Source organism: Mobula hypostoma, chromosome 4 (assembly GCF_963921235.1).
Source record: "Mobula hypostoma chromosome 4, sMobHyp1.1, whole genome shotgun sequence".
Taxonomy (NCBI): domain Eukaryota; kingdom Metazoa; phylum Chordata; class Chondrichthyes; order Myliobatiformes; family Myliobatidae; genus Mobula; species Mobula hypostoma.
The window spans coordinates 170,541,237-170,558,314 of record NC_086100.1 but is presented as its reverse complement, the minus strand read 5'-3'; the positions used below and the strand labels follow the sequence as shown (position 1 = coordinate 170,558,314).

Genomic DNA, 17,078 nt, shown 5'->3' with positions numbered 1-17,078 from the left:
CCTATAGATGCTGCCTGGCCTGCTGCATTCCACCAACATTTTGTGCGTCTTGCTTGAATTTCCAGCATCTGCAGATTTCCTCGTGTTCAGATCTGCTGTAGACCTATTCTGGTGTTACACAAATTGCAGTGAGTCCAAGTCCTTGCTTAGGCAGGAATTAATTCCAGCCATGACCAACTTCTCAAAGCACTTCATCACAGTAGATGTGAGTGCCACTGGGCAACAGTCATTGAGCAGCTCACCCTGTTCTTCTTGGCCACTGGTATGATTGTCACCCTTTTGAAGCAAATGGGAACCTCCAACTGCAGCAGTGAGAAATTGAAGTTGTCCTTGAATACTCCAGCTAGTTGGTTGGCACGTTCTCAATGCCCTATCAGGTACAACTCGCAAGGCGTTCATCTTCTTGAAAGATGTTCTGAGGCAGGAATCACAGAAGCACCAGATGCTGCAGGGATTCACACAGGTGTAGTTTTATCTTCCCTTCGCTCATCCGGGAGTGAAGCACACAGCCATTCATGTTAGGTTTCGCTTTGTATGAAGTAATGGCCTGCAAACCCTGCTGGAGCTGACGTGCATCCGATTCCATCTCTAACCTTAGAGGTTATAGTTTTTCATCTTTAAAACGGAGAAAGGATCTCAACCAAGTCAGATTCTGATTTCATGTATAATCCTCCAACAATTGCTATCTAAAAATTGGGGGAAATATCTGTTATTCCTCTACTCTAGAGACTTTTATAATTAGCCTTAGCTTAGGTCAGCTGGCTTAGCATGTTAGATATGACTTTTAAGATTTTAAATTTAGAATAACTATGATTATTGCTTTGAGTCAGTACACTGGGCGATGTATCAGAGGACTCATCAGAGGATCTGTCACGGACTTTATGAAATCAGGTGTAGACGAGTCTGTCCCCACAAAATCATTCAGTCTTCCCTCATCAGAAGCCTTGGATGAATCATGAGATCTGTAATCCGCTGAGGGCCAGATCAGTAGCTTTTAGATCAGGTGATCATGTTAAATACAAGAGGTCTCAGTACGATCTCCGAAATCCATCTTGTGTGAAGTGGCAATTCCTCACTAATCTTGAGTCACTGAAGGATGCTCGACAGCTGTGGCAGGGCTTGAGTGCTATCACTTCCTACAAAGTGAAACCAAGTGAAATCGGTGACAACAAGGCTTCGCTCCCAGATGAACTCAATGCCTTTTATGCCTGTCTTGACCATCAAAACATTGAGGCACCTTCATGAACTTTCACAGCCCCCGAAGACTCTGTGATTTCAGTCTCTGAGGCTGATGTGTGACCATCCTTCAGGAGGGTGAACCCATGGAAAGCATCTGGCCTAGACAGGGTACCTGGCTGAGTACTAATCACCTGTGCTGATCCACTGGCTGGAGTGTTCACTGATATCTTAAACCTCTTGCTTTGCAGTCTGAGGTACTCACCTGCTTCAAGCAGGCTTCAATTGTGCCGGTACCTAAGAAGGATGGGGTAACTTGCCTCAATGACTATTATCCAGTAGCACTTACATCCACAGTGGTGAAGTGCTTTGGGAGCTTGGTGACAAAACATATCAACTCCTGCCTGAGAAGCAACTTGAATCCACTCCAGTTTGCCTACCATCACAACAGGTCAACAACAGATGTAATTTCATTGGCTTTTCACTCAATCTTGACATTAGACAGCGAAGATGCATACATCATGATGCTCTTCATTGACTACAGCTCAGTATTCAATACTACCAACTCCTCAAAATTAATCAATAAGCTTTAAGTTCTGGGCCTCAGTACCTCTTTGTGCAACTGGAGGCCCAGTCCATCAAGAGTAAAGCTTTGCCCACCACTGAGCACATCTATATTGAGTGATTTTGCAGGAAAGCAGCATCCATCTTCAAGGACCCCCACCATCCAGGCCATGTTCTCTTTTCACTGCTGCCATCAGAAGGAGGTACAGGAACCTCTGGACCCGCTCACCAGGTTAGGGAACAGTTATTATCCCTCAACCATCAGGCTCTTGAAACAGAGGGGATAACTTCACTCAGCCAATCACTGAACTGTTGCCACAACAAACAGACTCACCTTCAAGGACTCTTCATCTCATGTTCTCGATATTTATTGCTTATTTATTTCTTTTTTTTCTCATGTCTTTTGTTTTTGCATTTGCACAGTTTAATGTATTTTTTTGCACATTGGTTGTTGTCCGTCTTGTTGGGTGTGATATTTCATTGATTCTATTGTGTTTCTTGTATTTACTGTGATTGCCCGCAAGAAAGTGAATCTGTAGGTTGCATATGGTGGTATATATGTACTTTGATAATACACTTATTTTGAACTTTGTCAGAATTTATAGCCTGAACCCACAATCGAATAACTTTGATTATGATGGAAGTGTAATACAAAGTAATAATTTTGATAGTTTGACTGTCCAATAGTCTTAAACAATCAACTAGTGTAATAAATAGATCAATCATTCTCCTTCATAATTAAGTTTTTGTATTATATTCTCCCCAATGAACTACAGTGATAAAATACAAACATTACATTATGGTAAAATGGTAGGGTGGAGAGTACTTTAAGTTACTGCATCATCAGTTAGATAGGTACATGGATCGAAAAGGTTTAGAAGGTTAAGGCCCGAATGCTGGCAAATCAGACTAGCTTGGATGGGGTATTCTGGTTGGCATGGACATGTTGGGCTGAGGGGTCTGTTTCTATGCTCTGTTAGGCAAAGGAAACTACTGTTGTAATTGAGTAATTATTTTAGACATATTAGTGTGCTTAGTATTTGTTACTTTACCTGACCCAGATGTAGGTTGAAGAATCAATCTCCTAAAACATGATTGTCTGTTGATGTAAATTTTGGAAATGTTTTCTCTTAGTTGCTTCTAATTAATGGCTATAACTTATCAAATAGCTGGAAAATATTAAGTGTATACATATCTATCTATTTGTTCGGGTTAGTTATGGTATTTTGAAGTAAAAAGAAAGGAAGCATGATCCACAGATCACCACCTATGATATTTCTTTCCAGTGTGAAATAGGAACTGCAGGTGTCAGCAGGATTAATGCGTAAATGAATAATACAGCACTGTACAGTATTTTGTAACACCATCATGAATCTGAGCATTGATGCTAATAAGTTTGAAACCTTATCATGAATATGGTCCTCTTTTGGTGGTGCAATGTTATCCCTGGAATGAGAGCTCTATAATTTACATAAGTCTTGGACAAAGAGAAATAACAATCCCAGGAGCATAGTCAATCATAGTCGATCAGGCAGCAGCAAAAATTACAAGAAGATCTCGAATGATTTTAATCTCTCCCTCTCCCAGTGTGTAGTGCCCTCCTGTTTCAAATTGTCCATCTTTGTCCCTGTACCTAAGAAAACCAAGATTGCATGCCTGAATGATTGGCGCCCTGTTGCACTCACCTCAATTATAAGCAGATGTTTTGAGAGGCTGGTTAAAGACTACATCTGCAGCATGCTACCACTCACACTGGACCCCCTACAATTCGCCTACTGACAGAGCCAGTCTACTGATGTTGCCATAGCCACAGCACTGCACATGGTCCTCACTCACCTGGAGAAGAGGGATGTATATGTTAAAATGCTGTTCCTGGAGTACAGTTCGGCACTCAACACCATAATTCCCTCCAGCCTTGACAGGAAGCTCAGCGACCGTGGCCTGCAACCCACCTTGTGCAGTTAGATCACCGAGAGGTGGTAAGGATGGGCTCCCTCACCTCTGCCCCTGAACACAGGTGCCCCCCAGGGTTGTGTCCTGAGACCCCTCCTCTACTCCCTTTACACCCACGACTGTGCCGTCACACACAGCTCCAATCTGCTGATCAAATTCACAGATGACACGACTTTAATTGGCCTTATTTCTAGCAGTGACGAGACAGCCTACAGGGGAGAGGTTAACACCCTGACACAGCAATGCCAGGATAACAACTCCTCCCTCTGTCCAAAAACCAAAGAGCTGATTGTGGATTACAGGAGGAACTGAGACAGGCTCACCCCGATTAACATCAATGGCACTGCAGTTGAGAGGGTGAGTAGTTTCAAGTTCCTTGGTATACACATCATCAATGATCTCACCTGGACTGTACACACCGGCTTTGTGGCAAAAAAAAAGCACAACAGCATCTCTTCCACCTCAGGTGACTGAAAAAGTTTGGACTGGGCCCCCAAATCCTCAGGACCTTCTACAGGGGCACCATTGAGATCATACTGACTGGCTAAATTGCTGCCTGGTATATGAGCTGCACCAACCTTGATCGCTGGGCACTGCAGAGAGTGGTACAGACAGCCCAGCGAATTCGTGGATGTGAACTGCCCTCCATCGAGGACATTTATAGCAGCAGGTGCAGAAAGAAGGCTTGAAGGTCATTGGGGACACCAGTCAAGTCAACCATAAACTGTTTCAGCCGCTTCCATTTGGCAAACGGTACCACAGCATTAAGCAACGACCAACCAGCTTCGGGACAGCTTCTTTCTACAAGCCATTAGACTTTTAAATTCACTTTTCTGTACATTGCAACAGAGTCATAATGCAAAGATTTTTACTCTCTCATGTTGTGGGATAGATGTAAGATTGTAAGTAAATTCTGAATTCTAAATTTTAACTGTAGGTGTTCTGAGATTCGCAAATGTCTTTGGATTTGAATAAGTGCGAACTGTTGCATTTTGGGGACTCTAACCCGGGATGGACTTGTACAGAAGCAATTCTGCAGATGCTGGAAATCCAGAGTAACATGTGCAGAATGCTGGAGGAACTTGGCAGGACAGGCAGTACCAATGGAAATGAATAAACAGTCAATGTTTCGGGTCAAGACCTTTCATTAGGTCTTGTACAGTGAATGGTTAGGCACTGAGTGTTGTGGAATGGAGGGATCTCGGAGCACAAGTACATAGTTCACTAAAAGCAGCGTCACAGGAGTCTAGGGTAGTGAAGAGGTGCTTGACATGCTGGCCTTCAATAGGCAAGGCATTGAGTTTAGGAACTAGGATGCTATGTTGCAGTTATCCAAGATGTGGCTGAGATCGTATTTGGAGTATTCTGTACAGTTTTGGTTGTCCTGTTATAGGAAAGACATCATTAACTTAGAAAGTGTTCAGAGAAGATCTATGAGGATGTTGCCAGGATTTAGAGGGCTTGAGTTATAGAGAGTTTGGACAGGACTTTGTTCCTTGGAAAAAGGAGATTGAGGGGGGACCTTTGACGAGTTACTTAAAATCATGAAGGGTACAGATAGGGTGACTGCACGTAGTCTTTTTCCCAGGGAATGGGAATAAAAAAAAACTGGAGGGCATAGGTTTAAAGTGAGAGGTAAACATTTTAAAAGGGACCTGAGGGGCAACTTCACATAGATGGTGGTATATATATGCAATGAAATGCCGGAGGAAGTGGTTGAGATAGGCACAATAATGACACTTAAAAGAGATTTTTGGGTAGATACATGGGTAGGAAGGATATGAGCCAAACACAGGCAAAATAAGATTAGAGGACCATGATCAGGTAGGGCCGAGGTGCATATTACAATGCCTTGACACTGCAGCATTTGAGGAGGGGATGTTATTGTTGATTTTTAATTTGAGATCTTGCTGCCTCTTGTGTTTCCAAATTTTGGATGTTTGTAGTTCATATAATTTATTCCAGTACCAATGAGATGTGTTGGTGAAGTTTATGGGGTTGATCAGTTTTACTTGGGGCATGAAAAATGACTGCAGAAGAATGCAGAAGTCTGAGGAGGATATTAAAGAGTGAATACTTTAAGATGTGCAGTTGAAATGGGGTTATACAATTTTATGTCTGTCCATTGACGGGGCATCAAACCTAGAAACACCTGTGGTCTTTCTATTATTGCTATCCCATCATTAAATTCTACCCGCAATACATATTTGCGCCTTGTATAGATAATGATTTTTAAATGCAATATAAATTCATACTTCTCCCTGTGGTGGTGACACTTTTGGACCATTAATTAATGAGAATACGATAGAACTCAATTCTTATTTTTAGTTCAGATACTTACAGTGAAAGATTTTTAATTAAAAAGCTTATCCTAAAATGGTGGCAATGGAGTTGCTGTAGAAAAGGCCGGAGCTGGACGGTCACCATGGTAACGTGGCGACTGACTAAACGATTCCGGTTCATAGGCGGCTGACCTTTCCAGCGGAGAAGCCGGTGCGGCGTCTGCCATTTTGTGAGGAGCTCCGAAGCGGTGCACGGTGGAGCCGGCGTCCCAGCCAAAACCATGTTGCCGGTCCGTCCATTAGTTTCCTCTACACAAACTTTGCTCAGACATCAGGCTCCCGTGAGCGAACCCGAGAACTGAACCGCAGGTTCGAGAGACGGGTGGGGGAAGCTCGACCGCCAAAGCTCATTCGAAGCTGTGCTCTCCGCCATTTTGGAGGTACAGCTGGAGGGTGTGTGAAGGGACTTTGTGCGGAATCAAAAAAAGAGCCGCGCCGGCGTTGGTTCGGGAGGACCCGGACTTGGTTTCTGTTCGGTGCTAAGGCTGCCCTCCCCCCCGTAATGAGCGGCCGCGCGAGACGCCGGTGACTCCGCAGTGCGCAGGAGCGGAAGTGAGGGAGCTTGTTTTGGGAGACGCAGATACAGAGGTCGAGACGGTAAGAAATTGGGAGAGGGACTGAAAAGGGGTTAAGGGCATGGTGAGTAGGAGGGTAAGTCGGGTGGGTTTGTACTGGGGTGGAGGAAGATCTGGGCAGGGCGGAATGAAAACGAGGAAGATGACGTTGGGTGGGGGAGATTGACAAGTGGGGAAATGCACTAAGGCGGAGAGGTAGCAGAGGTGCAGGAGTCTTACAGAAGGAAGAGACTGGGGTAATGAGCAACAGGAGAAGGGGAGGAAAGTGGGTCCTGTGGAAGGGAGTTGATGAAGAATCGGAAAAGGTGAAGGAAGGTAGAATAGAGAGAAGGGTGTAGATGATGTGGAAGGGAGGAGTTGGAGAAGGGAAGTGTGTAGGACGGTTTCATGGTAATTATAGGCAGGGGTACGGGTGGTTTGGAAATTAAGGTCGTGAAAAGGAGAAAAGATAATTTCAATGTCATGCGACGCGATCTGACATGTAATCTGATAGCAAATACTTGTGGGTAAATCGACATCCTACAGGTAGAGTATTTTAAAAATGAAACTGAAAGATTGGGGCCAACATGTTTCCCTACGGGTAAAGCACAAGAAGAGCAAGACTGAGAAAACTCCGATGTCAAGGAATAGTAAGGATTTGATTAAAAAAAACTTGTGCTAGGCATAGAGCGTGAATAACCTCACTCACATTAACTGACTTCATGATCCATTTTGAAGGACTCTGCAAGTCACAAGTTTTATTTGTTTACTTTTTAATTATTTACATAATGTCTTTTGAACAATGGTTTATCAGTCTGTTTATGTAGTTTTTTTGTAAATTCTATTATATTTCTTTATTTTCCTGTAAATGCCTGCAAGAAAATGAATCTGGTACAGTAACATATGTACCGTTCAAAAAGTTTGAAGGAGATCCTTTAGGAGTATAGACAGTGCTTAAGAAAGCTATTGGGTGGATTGGCTGGTTTATTTTTGGAGAGAAGGCTGAGAGAGTTAGGGAATGTGTTAGAGTTGTATTCAATTATGATAGTATTAAAATAGATAGACCCTAGGGATTTTTCTGCATTGTCCATAACCAGAAGATATGAGTTTATGGTAAGGAGTAAGAGGTTTAGGGAAGAAATACTGATTTTTTTTTTCACCCAGGCGGTGGTTTGGAGTTTGAATGCACTGGCTAACAGAGTGGTGGATGCAGAGATTTATTTACATATTTAGCTGAGCATTTGAGTTGTCAAGACAAGATCAAGTGATGGTAAATGGTTTTAGTGTAAATGGGTACTTGATAGTTGGACAAAGTGGGTTGAAGGACCTGTTTCCTTGCTGTGTGACTTAGTGGAAATCTGAATAGAAGTAGTCATTCGGCCCCATTGTGCAGTATGATCAAGTTTATACCCCAGGACCATCTTCCAGCACTTCTCTATATGTCTTCATTGACTTGAGATCTAAGAATCTATCCTTCCCTTGAATATAGTCAGCATCTGCGCTTCCGTAACCTTGTTCAGTAGTGAATTCCAATGATAATACCTCTCTTCTCTCTTCCCCATGAACCCCCCCCCCGCCCAATCTGGATGAATAAATTTCTTTGCAACACACATCAAAGTTGCTGGTGAATGCAGCAGGCCAGGCAGCATCTCTAGGAAGAGGTACAGTCGATGTTTCAGGCCGAGATCCTTTGTCAGGACGAAGTCCCTAGTCCTGACGAAGGGTCTCGGCCTGAAACGTCGACTGTACCTCTTCCTAGAGATGCTGCCTGGCCTGTTGCGTTCACCAGCAACTTTGATGTGTGTTGCTTGCATTTCCAGCATCTGCAGAATTCCTGTTGTTTGCGTGAATAAATTTATTTTCTCTTCTGAATGGCTGTTCTTTTTGCGACTGTAACTAATTGTTCTCTTTCTAGACAGTTGTAGAAAACTAACTTTGTGGTTACCCCACTAAACCTCACAAAATAATTTTGTATGAAAGGTTTTGGTCAGAGACATTGACTGTTTATTCTTTTCCGTAGATGCTGTATAGCCAGCTGTGTTCCTCTAGCATTTTGTGTGTGTTGCCCAAAATATTCTGTATGTTTCATTGAGATTGCCTCTCATTCTTTCACAAGGTTAGTCTGCTTAACCTCTTCTCATATGATAAACTAGCTGTCTCAGGAGTGAGTATGTGAACTTTGCATTCTATTACAGGTATATCTTTAGGTGGAGAGCAGATCTGAACACAGTTCTACAGCTTGTCTTAGCAGAGCTGTACATTGTTGAAACAAACACTCAGTGGCTGCTTTATACACGTATATACCTGCTCGTTAATGAATTATGTAATCTGCCAATCATGTGGTAGCAATTCAGTGCATAAAAGCAAGCGGTTCAGTTGTTCAGAACAAACAACAAAATGGGGAAGAAATGTGATCTAAATGACTTTGACCGTAAAGTGATTGTTAGTACCAGATGGGGTGGTTAGAATATCTCAAAAACTGCTGATCTTGTGGGTTTTTCACATATAACAGTTTCTGGAGTTTACACTGCATGGTGTAAAAACAAAACATCCAGTAAACAGCAGTTCTGTGGGTGAAATCACCTTGTTTATGAGAGAGGTCAGAGGAGAATGGCCAGACTGCTTCAAGGGCACAGGAAGGTAACAGTAACTCAAATAGCTATGCATTATAACAGTGGTGTGCAGAAGAGCATCTCTGAACACCCAGCTGGCCAATCCTTGACGTGGATGGGCTACAGCAGCTGAAGACCACAAACATACACTCAGTGGCCTCTTTATTATGTACAAGAGGTACGTAATTAAGTGGTCACTGAGAGTATATCTGTATCCCTACTTTTGTACTGAAGTCTTCTTGCAATGAAGGTGAACATAGCAATTGCTTTCCAAACTGCTTGTTGAACCTGTACAATAATTTTCACTGATTCATGCACAAAGACACCCTGGGATCAGGAAACCTTTAGGAGAATTTTCATCTGGTACATTAGATCAAAGTTTCACAGCTCAATCATGAATTGCATAGTCATTTAATCTCTAGTGAAGTTAGAAATAGAACATAAAAAATCTACAGCACATTACAGGTCCTTCGGCCCGCAATGTTGTGCTGGCCATGTAACCTACTCTAGTAGCTGCCTTGAATTTCCCTAACGCATAGCCCTCTATTTTTCTAAGCTCCATTTACCTATCTAAGAGTTTCTTGAAAGTTGAACAAGAAAGTGGCATAGGATAAAGCATTTTCTTCAAACCAACTTCTGGAAATGTTATTGTTGATCTGTTTTGGCCTTCTGAGGTATCTACTGTCACTTTGCATATTGGTGAGAAGTGGCTGAATACTTGTCAATAACCAAGCTGTTTTCATTCATTTGCAATGCCAGAAGGGGAAAATTGCCTTTATATATTGTGTATTTCAACAGGGTAGGTACAGTTCATTTTCCATGGCGTTTAGAAAGAGGACAGTCAATTACAGTCCCAAAAGAAAAGTTTATGGAAGGGATTTTTGATATGATCAATTGGCATTTAGCTAACGTGTTTGTTCTTCAGTTTTATTTCTTCGTTATTCAGCAGATCACTAAACTAACATTTATTACCCATTCTTAGTTGCCCTTGTATAGTGAGCTGCTGTTTCAACCACTGCAATCCTTGTGTTGAATGCAGTTCTGGTGATCAGGAAGCTCCCGGACCTAGTGACCGTAAAGGACTGACTATATAATTCCAAGTCTGAATGGGTGTGCATGTTATTGGTACTTGTCCTGTAATACAGTAAAAAAGCATTTGTTTTGCATGCCATCCAGACAGATTGTGTCATATATAATTAAACTGAAGTTGTAAAAACAAAAATAGCAAATGCAGAATGTAGATTTACAGTTACAGAGAAAGTGCTATGCAGGTAGGTAAATAAAGTGCAAAGGCAACATTGAGTGAGGCATATTGGGTGATCGCAAGTTCATCTTTTCGCAGATGAGTAGTCTGTTTGAGTTTGATAACAGTGGGATAGAAACTGTCGATTTGGTGGTTCATGCTCCAAGTTTTTGTATCTTTTGCCTAATGGGAGAGGGGAGTAAAGAAAGTGACAAGAATGGGAGGGGTTCTTGAGTGTACTAGCTGCTTTCTTGAGGCAATGGGAAGTGTAGACTGAATAATTGAAAGGAAGATTGGTTTGAATGATGTCTGGGCTGTATTTGCAACTCAGCAACTTCTTGGTCTTGGGCATAGCAGTTTCCATACCAAGCTGTGATGTGGTGCAAAAGTCTGATAGAATATGCTTAAATTGTGAATGGAGTACCAATTGAGTAGGTGGCTTTATCTTGCATGGTTTCAATACTTGTAAGGTTGGAACAAGACTGATGCAGGCAATTCCGGAGACTTCCACTTTATTCCCTACCACTACCTTATGTACAACCCACACACAATACTTTTTAGAAAAAAAACTATTCTGTTTCATTTTCACCAACATTTGTCCCCCTTCTTACAATTTCTCCCCACATAACCATGGGAAATGCAGTGCTTAACTTGTACTTCCCTTTCCACTTCTTAAAGCCTCTTTGTTGATGGAACAGCAATTCCCTTGCACTACTTTCAATTTAGTGTGCTACATTTGATGCAAGTGATAATGGAAACTAATTGCAGGTTGGATGAGGTGTTGCAGAACTGCTGTTTAGTCAGTAAGTTGTCCTTTATTTTAATTTGCTTTCCCACTCTAACTTCTGTTTATTTGGCCCCTTACGCTATAGGCTTAGACACAGCATTTTATCTTCCGTCACTGCCATGAATTCAACAGACTTAGATCAACAATAATTTTTGTTTGTGTTAGAATTGATTTGTTGTAGTTGGACCAGAAAACATTAGAAGTGCTTTGGTGATATCTCTGGGTCAGGGGAAGGGTTGGTGTTTTGGGTTGATAACCTTTCATGGTAATTGGCCAGGGCCATTAGCTCTGCTTTCCTCTCTCTGCCAACACCATTCAGTTTACTGAGTGTTTTCTGTTTCAAACTTTCAGTGTTTTGCTTCTCATTCCGTGCCCGGCTCTGATTTAAATCAATTTTTGTCTCTCCACCAATGCTATTTGAGCTGGTTGACTTTTCCAAAATTGCCTTATTTCTGATTTCTAGCAACTGCAGTGTTCTGCACTTCATGATTCCAACATGTTTTTTGTTGTTTCTTACTCCGATATTCTGTGTCCATTTGTAGTACCCCCTGACAAATTAGTTGCCATTACCAAGCTGCCTTCTGCTTCTCATGTCAACATTTACATTATCATCCATTTTCTCTTGGTTCCCTTCTCTATCATGGAAATTTCCTTTGTTTCCTCCCCTGAAGTTTTCCTGTTTCTTTCTTCACAAATGCTCTTGGGCCTGCTGAATATTTCCAGCAATTTTTGTTTTTCATCTCAAGAGTTGTAGCATCATAATTTTTCTTTATTCTTATTTTGTCACACTCCTTGAATGTGCCTTATGGATAGTTGAAAGACCAAAAAGACTGCAGGTGCTGGAATCTGGAACAACAAACAACTGTGGAATAATTCAGCAGGTCGAACAGTATTGAGTGGCAAAGGGTATAATGTGGTATTTGGATTGAGACCCTGCGTTAGAATTTGGATGTCAGAAGGTGAGGCATTCACTTCAGAGTAGCCAAACTCTGACCAGCTCTGATTGCTGCTGTGATTATGTGGCATGTCCAGATGAATATCAGAATAATCGTGACTCACTGTTGATAATGGGGCTCAGTAATGATAATGCCACTGAATATCTACTGTAGGTGGTGAGACTGTGACTGCTTGGTAATTTGATAGCATTCCAGTTAATTGCCATTTGAGCCATGCCTGAATGTTGGAGGCACAAGTAACTCCAGATTGCAGCAGCAATGAACAATCTGCTGGAGTAACTCAGCAGGTCAAGCAGAATCTGTGGTGGAAAGGAATTATTGACGTTTTGGATCAATAGCCTGCACCAGAGCAGATGCAGGATTTTGGACGATGTCAGCAGTTTCTTTTCCCTCCTAGATGCTGCTCAACCAGTTGAATCCCTCCAACAGATTGTTGGTATACCTGAATGTTGTCTGGGCTTGAACTGCTTGATGCCTTGGAGCTGCAAATAAAATTGAGTATTCTGCTCATTATCAATCAGCATTATTACTAATTATCAGTAAGTAAACTCACCTTTGATTTCTTGATGGAAATCATCGATGAAGTAGATGAAGGTCACTGAGCCTAGAAAACTGCCCTGAGGATTTTCTGCAGGGATGTTCTGATGCTGGAATGAATTGATTCTTAACAGCTGCAAGCATATTTGTCTGAGTCATGGCTCTAAGCATTGGAGTGTTTTAATCTTGGTGCTTATTGACTTTGTTTAATCAGGGATCCTGCATTTCATAGTTTCCCATTTGCTGCCTTGATATCAGGGCTGGTTACTCTCTGTCTCTGGAATTCAGTTATTTGGTCCAGGCTTAGACCAAGATTGTGATGCTTGAGAGGCCCTGGTAAAACCTTAACTGATCATAATTGAATGAGCTATTAATGAATCAGAGATTTTTGATGGCACTGTCAGCAGCACTGTATATTGTGATTGAGAGTAGATTGGGTGGTGGTTAAGAAAATAAGAGATGTCCTTTTTGAATGGAATATACATGGGCAATTTTCCATATTGTCATGTTATTACCAGTGTTGTCGCTGTACTTGAACAATTTGAACATATTGCTATTACTTTTGGAGTTCAGCTTTTCACTATTAAAGGCAAGGTGTTACCTGGTTTAATAGTCTTTACTATTTACAGTCCTCTCAGCTGTTTCTTTGTCACGTGAATGGCAAAAGGGCAATTTCAACAATGGAAAGGATCATGGAAGCTTGAGTTGGGTGTTCCATTTGGCACATCTCACTGAAAATGCTTGTGACAGCTTCAGCCTTGATTTTAGCAGTCACAAGCTGATCCTCGCCATTGTTGAGAATGGATATGCCATGGAGTTACAGTGGTATAAAATAGCAAAAGGCCCTTTGTCCTACTATCAAGTGCCTATCACTATTAATTTCATTTCCCATCACTAGGTCCAAACCCATGCCTCTACTTCTTTCTCCATCTTTCTCCACCTCACTGGTGGTTAGATTCTACCAATCATTGAAGATATTCTTCCTCAGATCCCCTCTTAATCCTCTTATTTCTCATCCTAAACTGTACCTTCTGGCCATGGGAAAAAATTCTCACTGTCTACCTTATTAATTCTCATCTTAGCTTTATATACCTCTATCAGGTCCACTCTTAGCTTCCTCAATTCCAGCAAAAATTAAATCCAGAATACCCAGTCTTTGCTGATCACTGAAATGTTTCACCCCAGGCTGAAATGCTTCATCCCAGGCAACATCCTGGTGAATCTCCCCCACATTATTTTTAGTGCTATTATTTCTTTCCTATGGTATGTTGGCCAGAAATGCATGAAGTACTATAACTGAGTCTATTGTAAAATAATGCCTTGCCTGCTTTTGTATATTGTGCTCTGATTAATGTAAGTCAGTAACCTATATATTTCTAATCATGTTATTTACCAATTGCACCTCCTTCAACATTCGTTAGACTTGTTTTTCAAGGCCCTTCTATTCCTCGATACTCCCTAGGACCCTACTATTTAGATGTTGGTTCCTGCCTCATTGTCTCCCCAAAACGCTTCACCCTCATACTTTATTAAATTCCATCTGCCATTGCCCTGTGTAGCCCAGGATATATCAATATCTAGCCTTTGGCTATTCTTCTCACTGTTAAAAACTACAATGTTCTTAGAATCAAGAATCCCACCACTAAGCACATCTTTCCCTCCCCCACTCCCTCTGCTTTCCGCAGGGATCGCTCTCTACGCGACTCCCTTGTCCATTCGTCCCCCCCCCCATCCCTCCCCACTGATCTCCCTCCTGGCACTTATCCTTGTAAGCGGAAAAAGTGCTACACATGCCCTTACACTTCCTCCCTTAGCACCATGCAGGACCCTGGACAGTCCTTCCAGGTGAGGCAACACTTCACCTGTGAGTCGGCTGGTGTGATATACTGCGTCCGGTGCTCCCGATGCGGCCTTCTGTATATTGGCAAGACCTGACGCAGACTGGGAGACCGTTTTGCTGAACACCTACGCTCTGTCCGCCAGAGAAAGCAGGATCTCCCAGTGGCCACACATTTTAATTCCACATCCCATTCCCATTCTGACATGTCTATCCATGGCCTCCTCTACTGTAAAGATGAAGCAACACTCAGGTTGGAGGAGCAACACCTTATATTCCGTCTGGGTAGCCTCCAACCTAATGGCATGAACATTGACTTCTCTAACTTCTGCTAATGCCCCACCTCCCCCTCGTACCCTATCTGTTACTTATTTTTTATACACACATTCTTTCTCTCACTCTCCTTTTTCTCCCTCTGTCCCTCTGACTATACCCCTTGCCCATCCTCTGGGTCCCCCTCCCCCCTTTTCCTTCTCCCTGGGCCTCCTGTCCCATGATCCTCTCATATCCCTTTTGCCAATCACCTGTCCAGCTCTTGGCTCCATCCCTCCCCCTCCTGTCTTCTCCTATCATTTTGGATCTCCTCCTCCCCCTCCCACTTTCAAATCTCTTACTAACTCTTCCTTCAGTTAGTCCTGATGAAGGGTCTCGGCCTGAAACGTGGACTGTACCTCTTCCTATAGATGCTGCTTGGCTTGCTGCGTTCACCAGCAACTTTGTGTGTTGCATGTTCTTAGAATCATCTCCTGTTCTCTGTTTAATTGCATTAACTGTAATGGCAAAAGGCAGACTTTGTGTTAATCTGAGATAGCTTACTTTGGCCTGTGGCATTTGGCATGTTCTTGCTGTTTAGCACATGTCATATGGAACAGCTGTACCAATTTGGCATCTCGTTTTTAGGTATGCCTCATGCTGTTGTTGGCATGACTTTCTGCACTCCTAATTGGGCAGTATTGATTCTTTGATTTGATTGCAGAGGTAGAATGAGGAATATATCAGGCCGTGGTTCGACTGGAGTCATAGAACACTACACAGAAGCAGGCCCTTCAGCCCATCTCTGTGAACCTTTAATCTGCCTCGTCCCATTGACCTGCACCCAGACTATAGCCCTCCATACCCCTCTCGTCCACGTACCTATCCAAATTTCTCTTTAACGCTGAAATCAAACCCGCATCTACCACTTGAACTGGCAGCTCGTTCCACACTCTCATTACTGTCCGAAGAAGTTTCCCCATCATGTTCTCTTTAAACATTTCATTATCCATGACCTCTAGTTGTAGTCTCCTCTAACTTCAGTGGAAAAAGCCTGCTTACATTTACTCTCTCCCTTTATGATCTTGTATACCTCTATCAAATCTCCCCTCAGTCTTTTACATTCTAGGGACTAAAATACTAACCTATTCAACCTTTCCCTTTAACACAGGTCTTCAGGTCCTGGCAATGTGATTGTAAATTTTCTCTGCACTCTTTCAATCTTCTTTACATCTCTCTTGTAGTTAGGTGACCAAAACTGTATACAGTACTCCAAATTAGGTCTCATCAACGTCACATACAATTTCAGCATAACATCCCAATTCCTGTTGTTTGCATCCTGAACTCAGTGGGTTGTTGGGGTGTATTCCGGAGATAGGGAATATAGCAAATATTAATTTCACTAGCAACCAATCTTCAGGTTTGAGTGTGGATTACAGATTCAATTTAAATGCAGCTCAAAACAATTAGACCTCAGATGCCAGCACATGCATGAATGTGGCCTAGTCAGTGGAGATTAGCATTCATTTTGAGTGTTTAGAGTGTGGGTGCAAAGAAGGTGGTGTGTGAAAACTGTCTGTAATTCTAAGGAAGCATTGTAGATACTTTGTAACTAGTATATGAAAATGTTATATAATATTGGGTTGGGAGGCCTCAATATGATGCCAGCTGCTCGTTTTTTTGAATAAAACACTTCTAAATTAACTAGTTTCAGTGTCCCTCATGTCACTTTTTTCACATCACAACAAAGCTTTCTTTATGACCCTATCTGCTTGTGACTCCAGTTTCAAGAAATAATGGATCTATATTCCCAGATCCCTCTGTTTTATCACACTTCTCAATGCCCTACCACTCACTGTGTAAAGCCTAGCCTCGATGGTCCTCCTGAAGTGCAACACCTCACACTTGCTGCCATAAATTTCATCTACCATTTTTCAACCCATTTTTTTTTCAGCTTGTCCAGATTTCGCTGCAGGCTTTGATAATCTTACCTAATGGCCACTACATCCCCAATCTTGGTGTCATTTACAAATCTGATCTGGTTTACCACATTTTTACATAGATTGTTGATACAGGTGACAACCAGCAACTGACCCAATACCGATCCCTGTAACACGCCACTAGTCACCGGCCTGCAGCTGAAGAGGCAACCATCTATTACCACTCACTGGCTTTTTACCTGAAGCCTGTGTCTAATTCAGTTTTCTACCTCTTCTCAAATGGCATGCGATGAACCTTCTCAGCTACCTTCCCTCCCCCTCTCCT

The 17,078-nt window shown here is 42.3% G+C and overlaps 1 protein-coding gene across 5 annotated transcripts in view; it reads left to right on the top strand.

Moving 5' to 3' along the window:
* The first annotated feature begins 6,115 nt into the window (after positions 1-6,115).
* ark2n (arkadia (rnf111) N-terminal like PKA signaling regulator 2n) overlaps positions 6,116-17,078 on the top strand; it is a 103,630-nt gene continuing 92,667 nt past the window's right edge. For 4 of the 5 annotated variants that reach the window (XM_063046982.1, XM_063046984.1, XM_063046987.1 and 1 more), the window contains exon 1: positions 6,158-6,632. The gene's annotated coding sequence lies outside the window, so the exon portion shown is untranslated. Of the gene's footprint in view, positions 6,633-17,078 lie in introns of all 5 variants that reach the window. The other variant, XM_063046988.1, reaches the window with a different exon arrangement.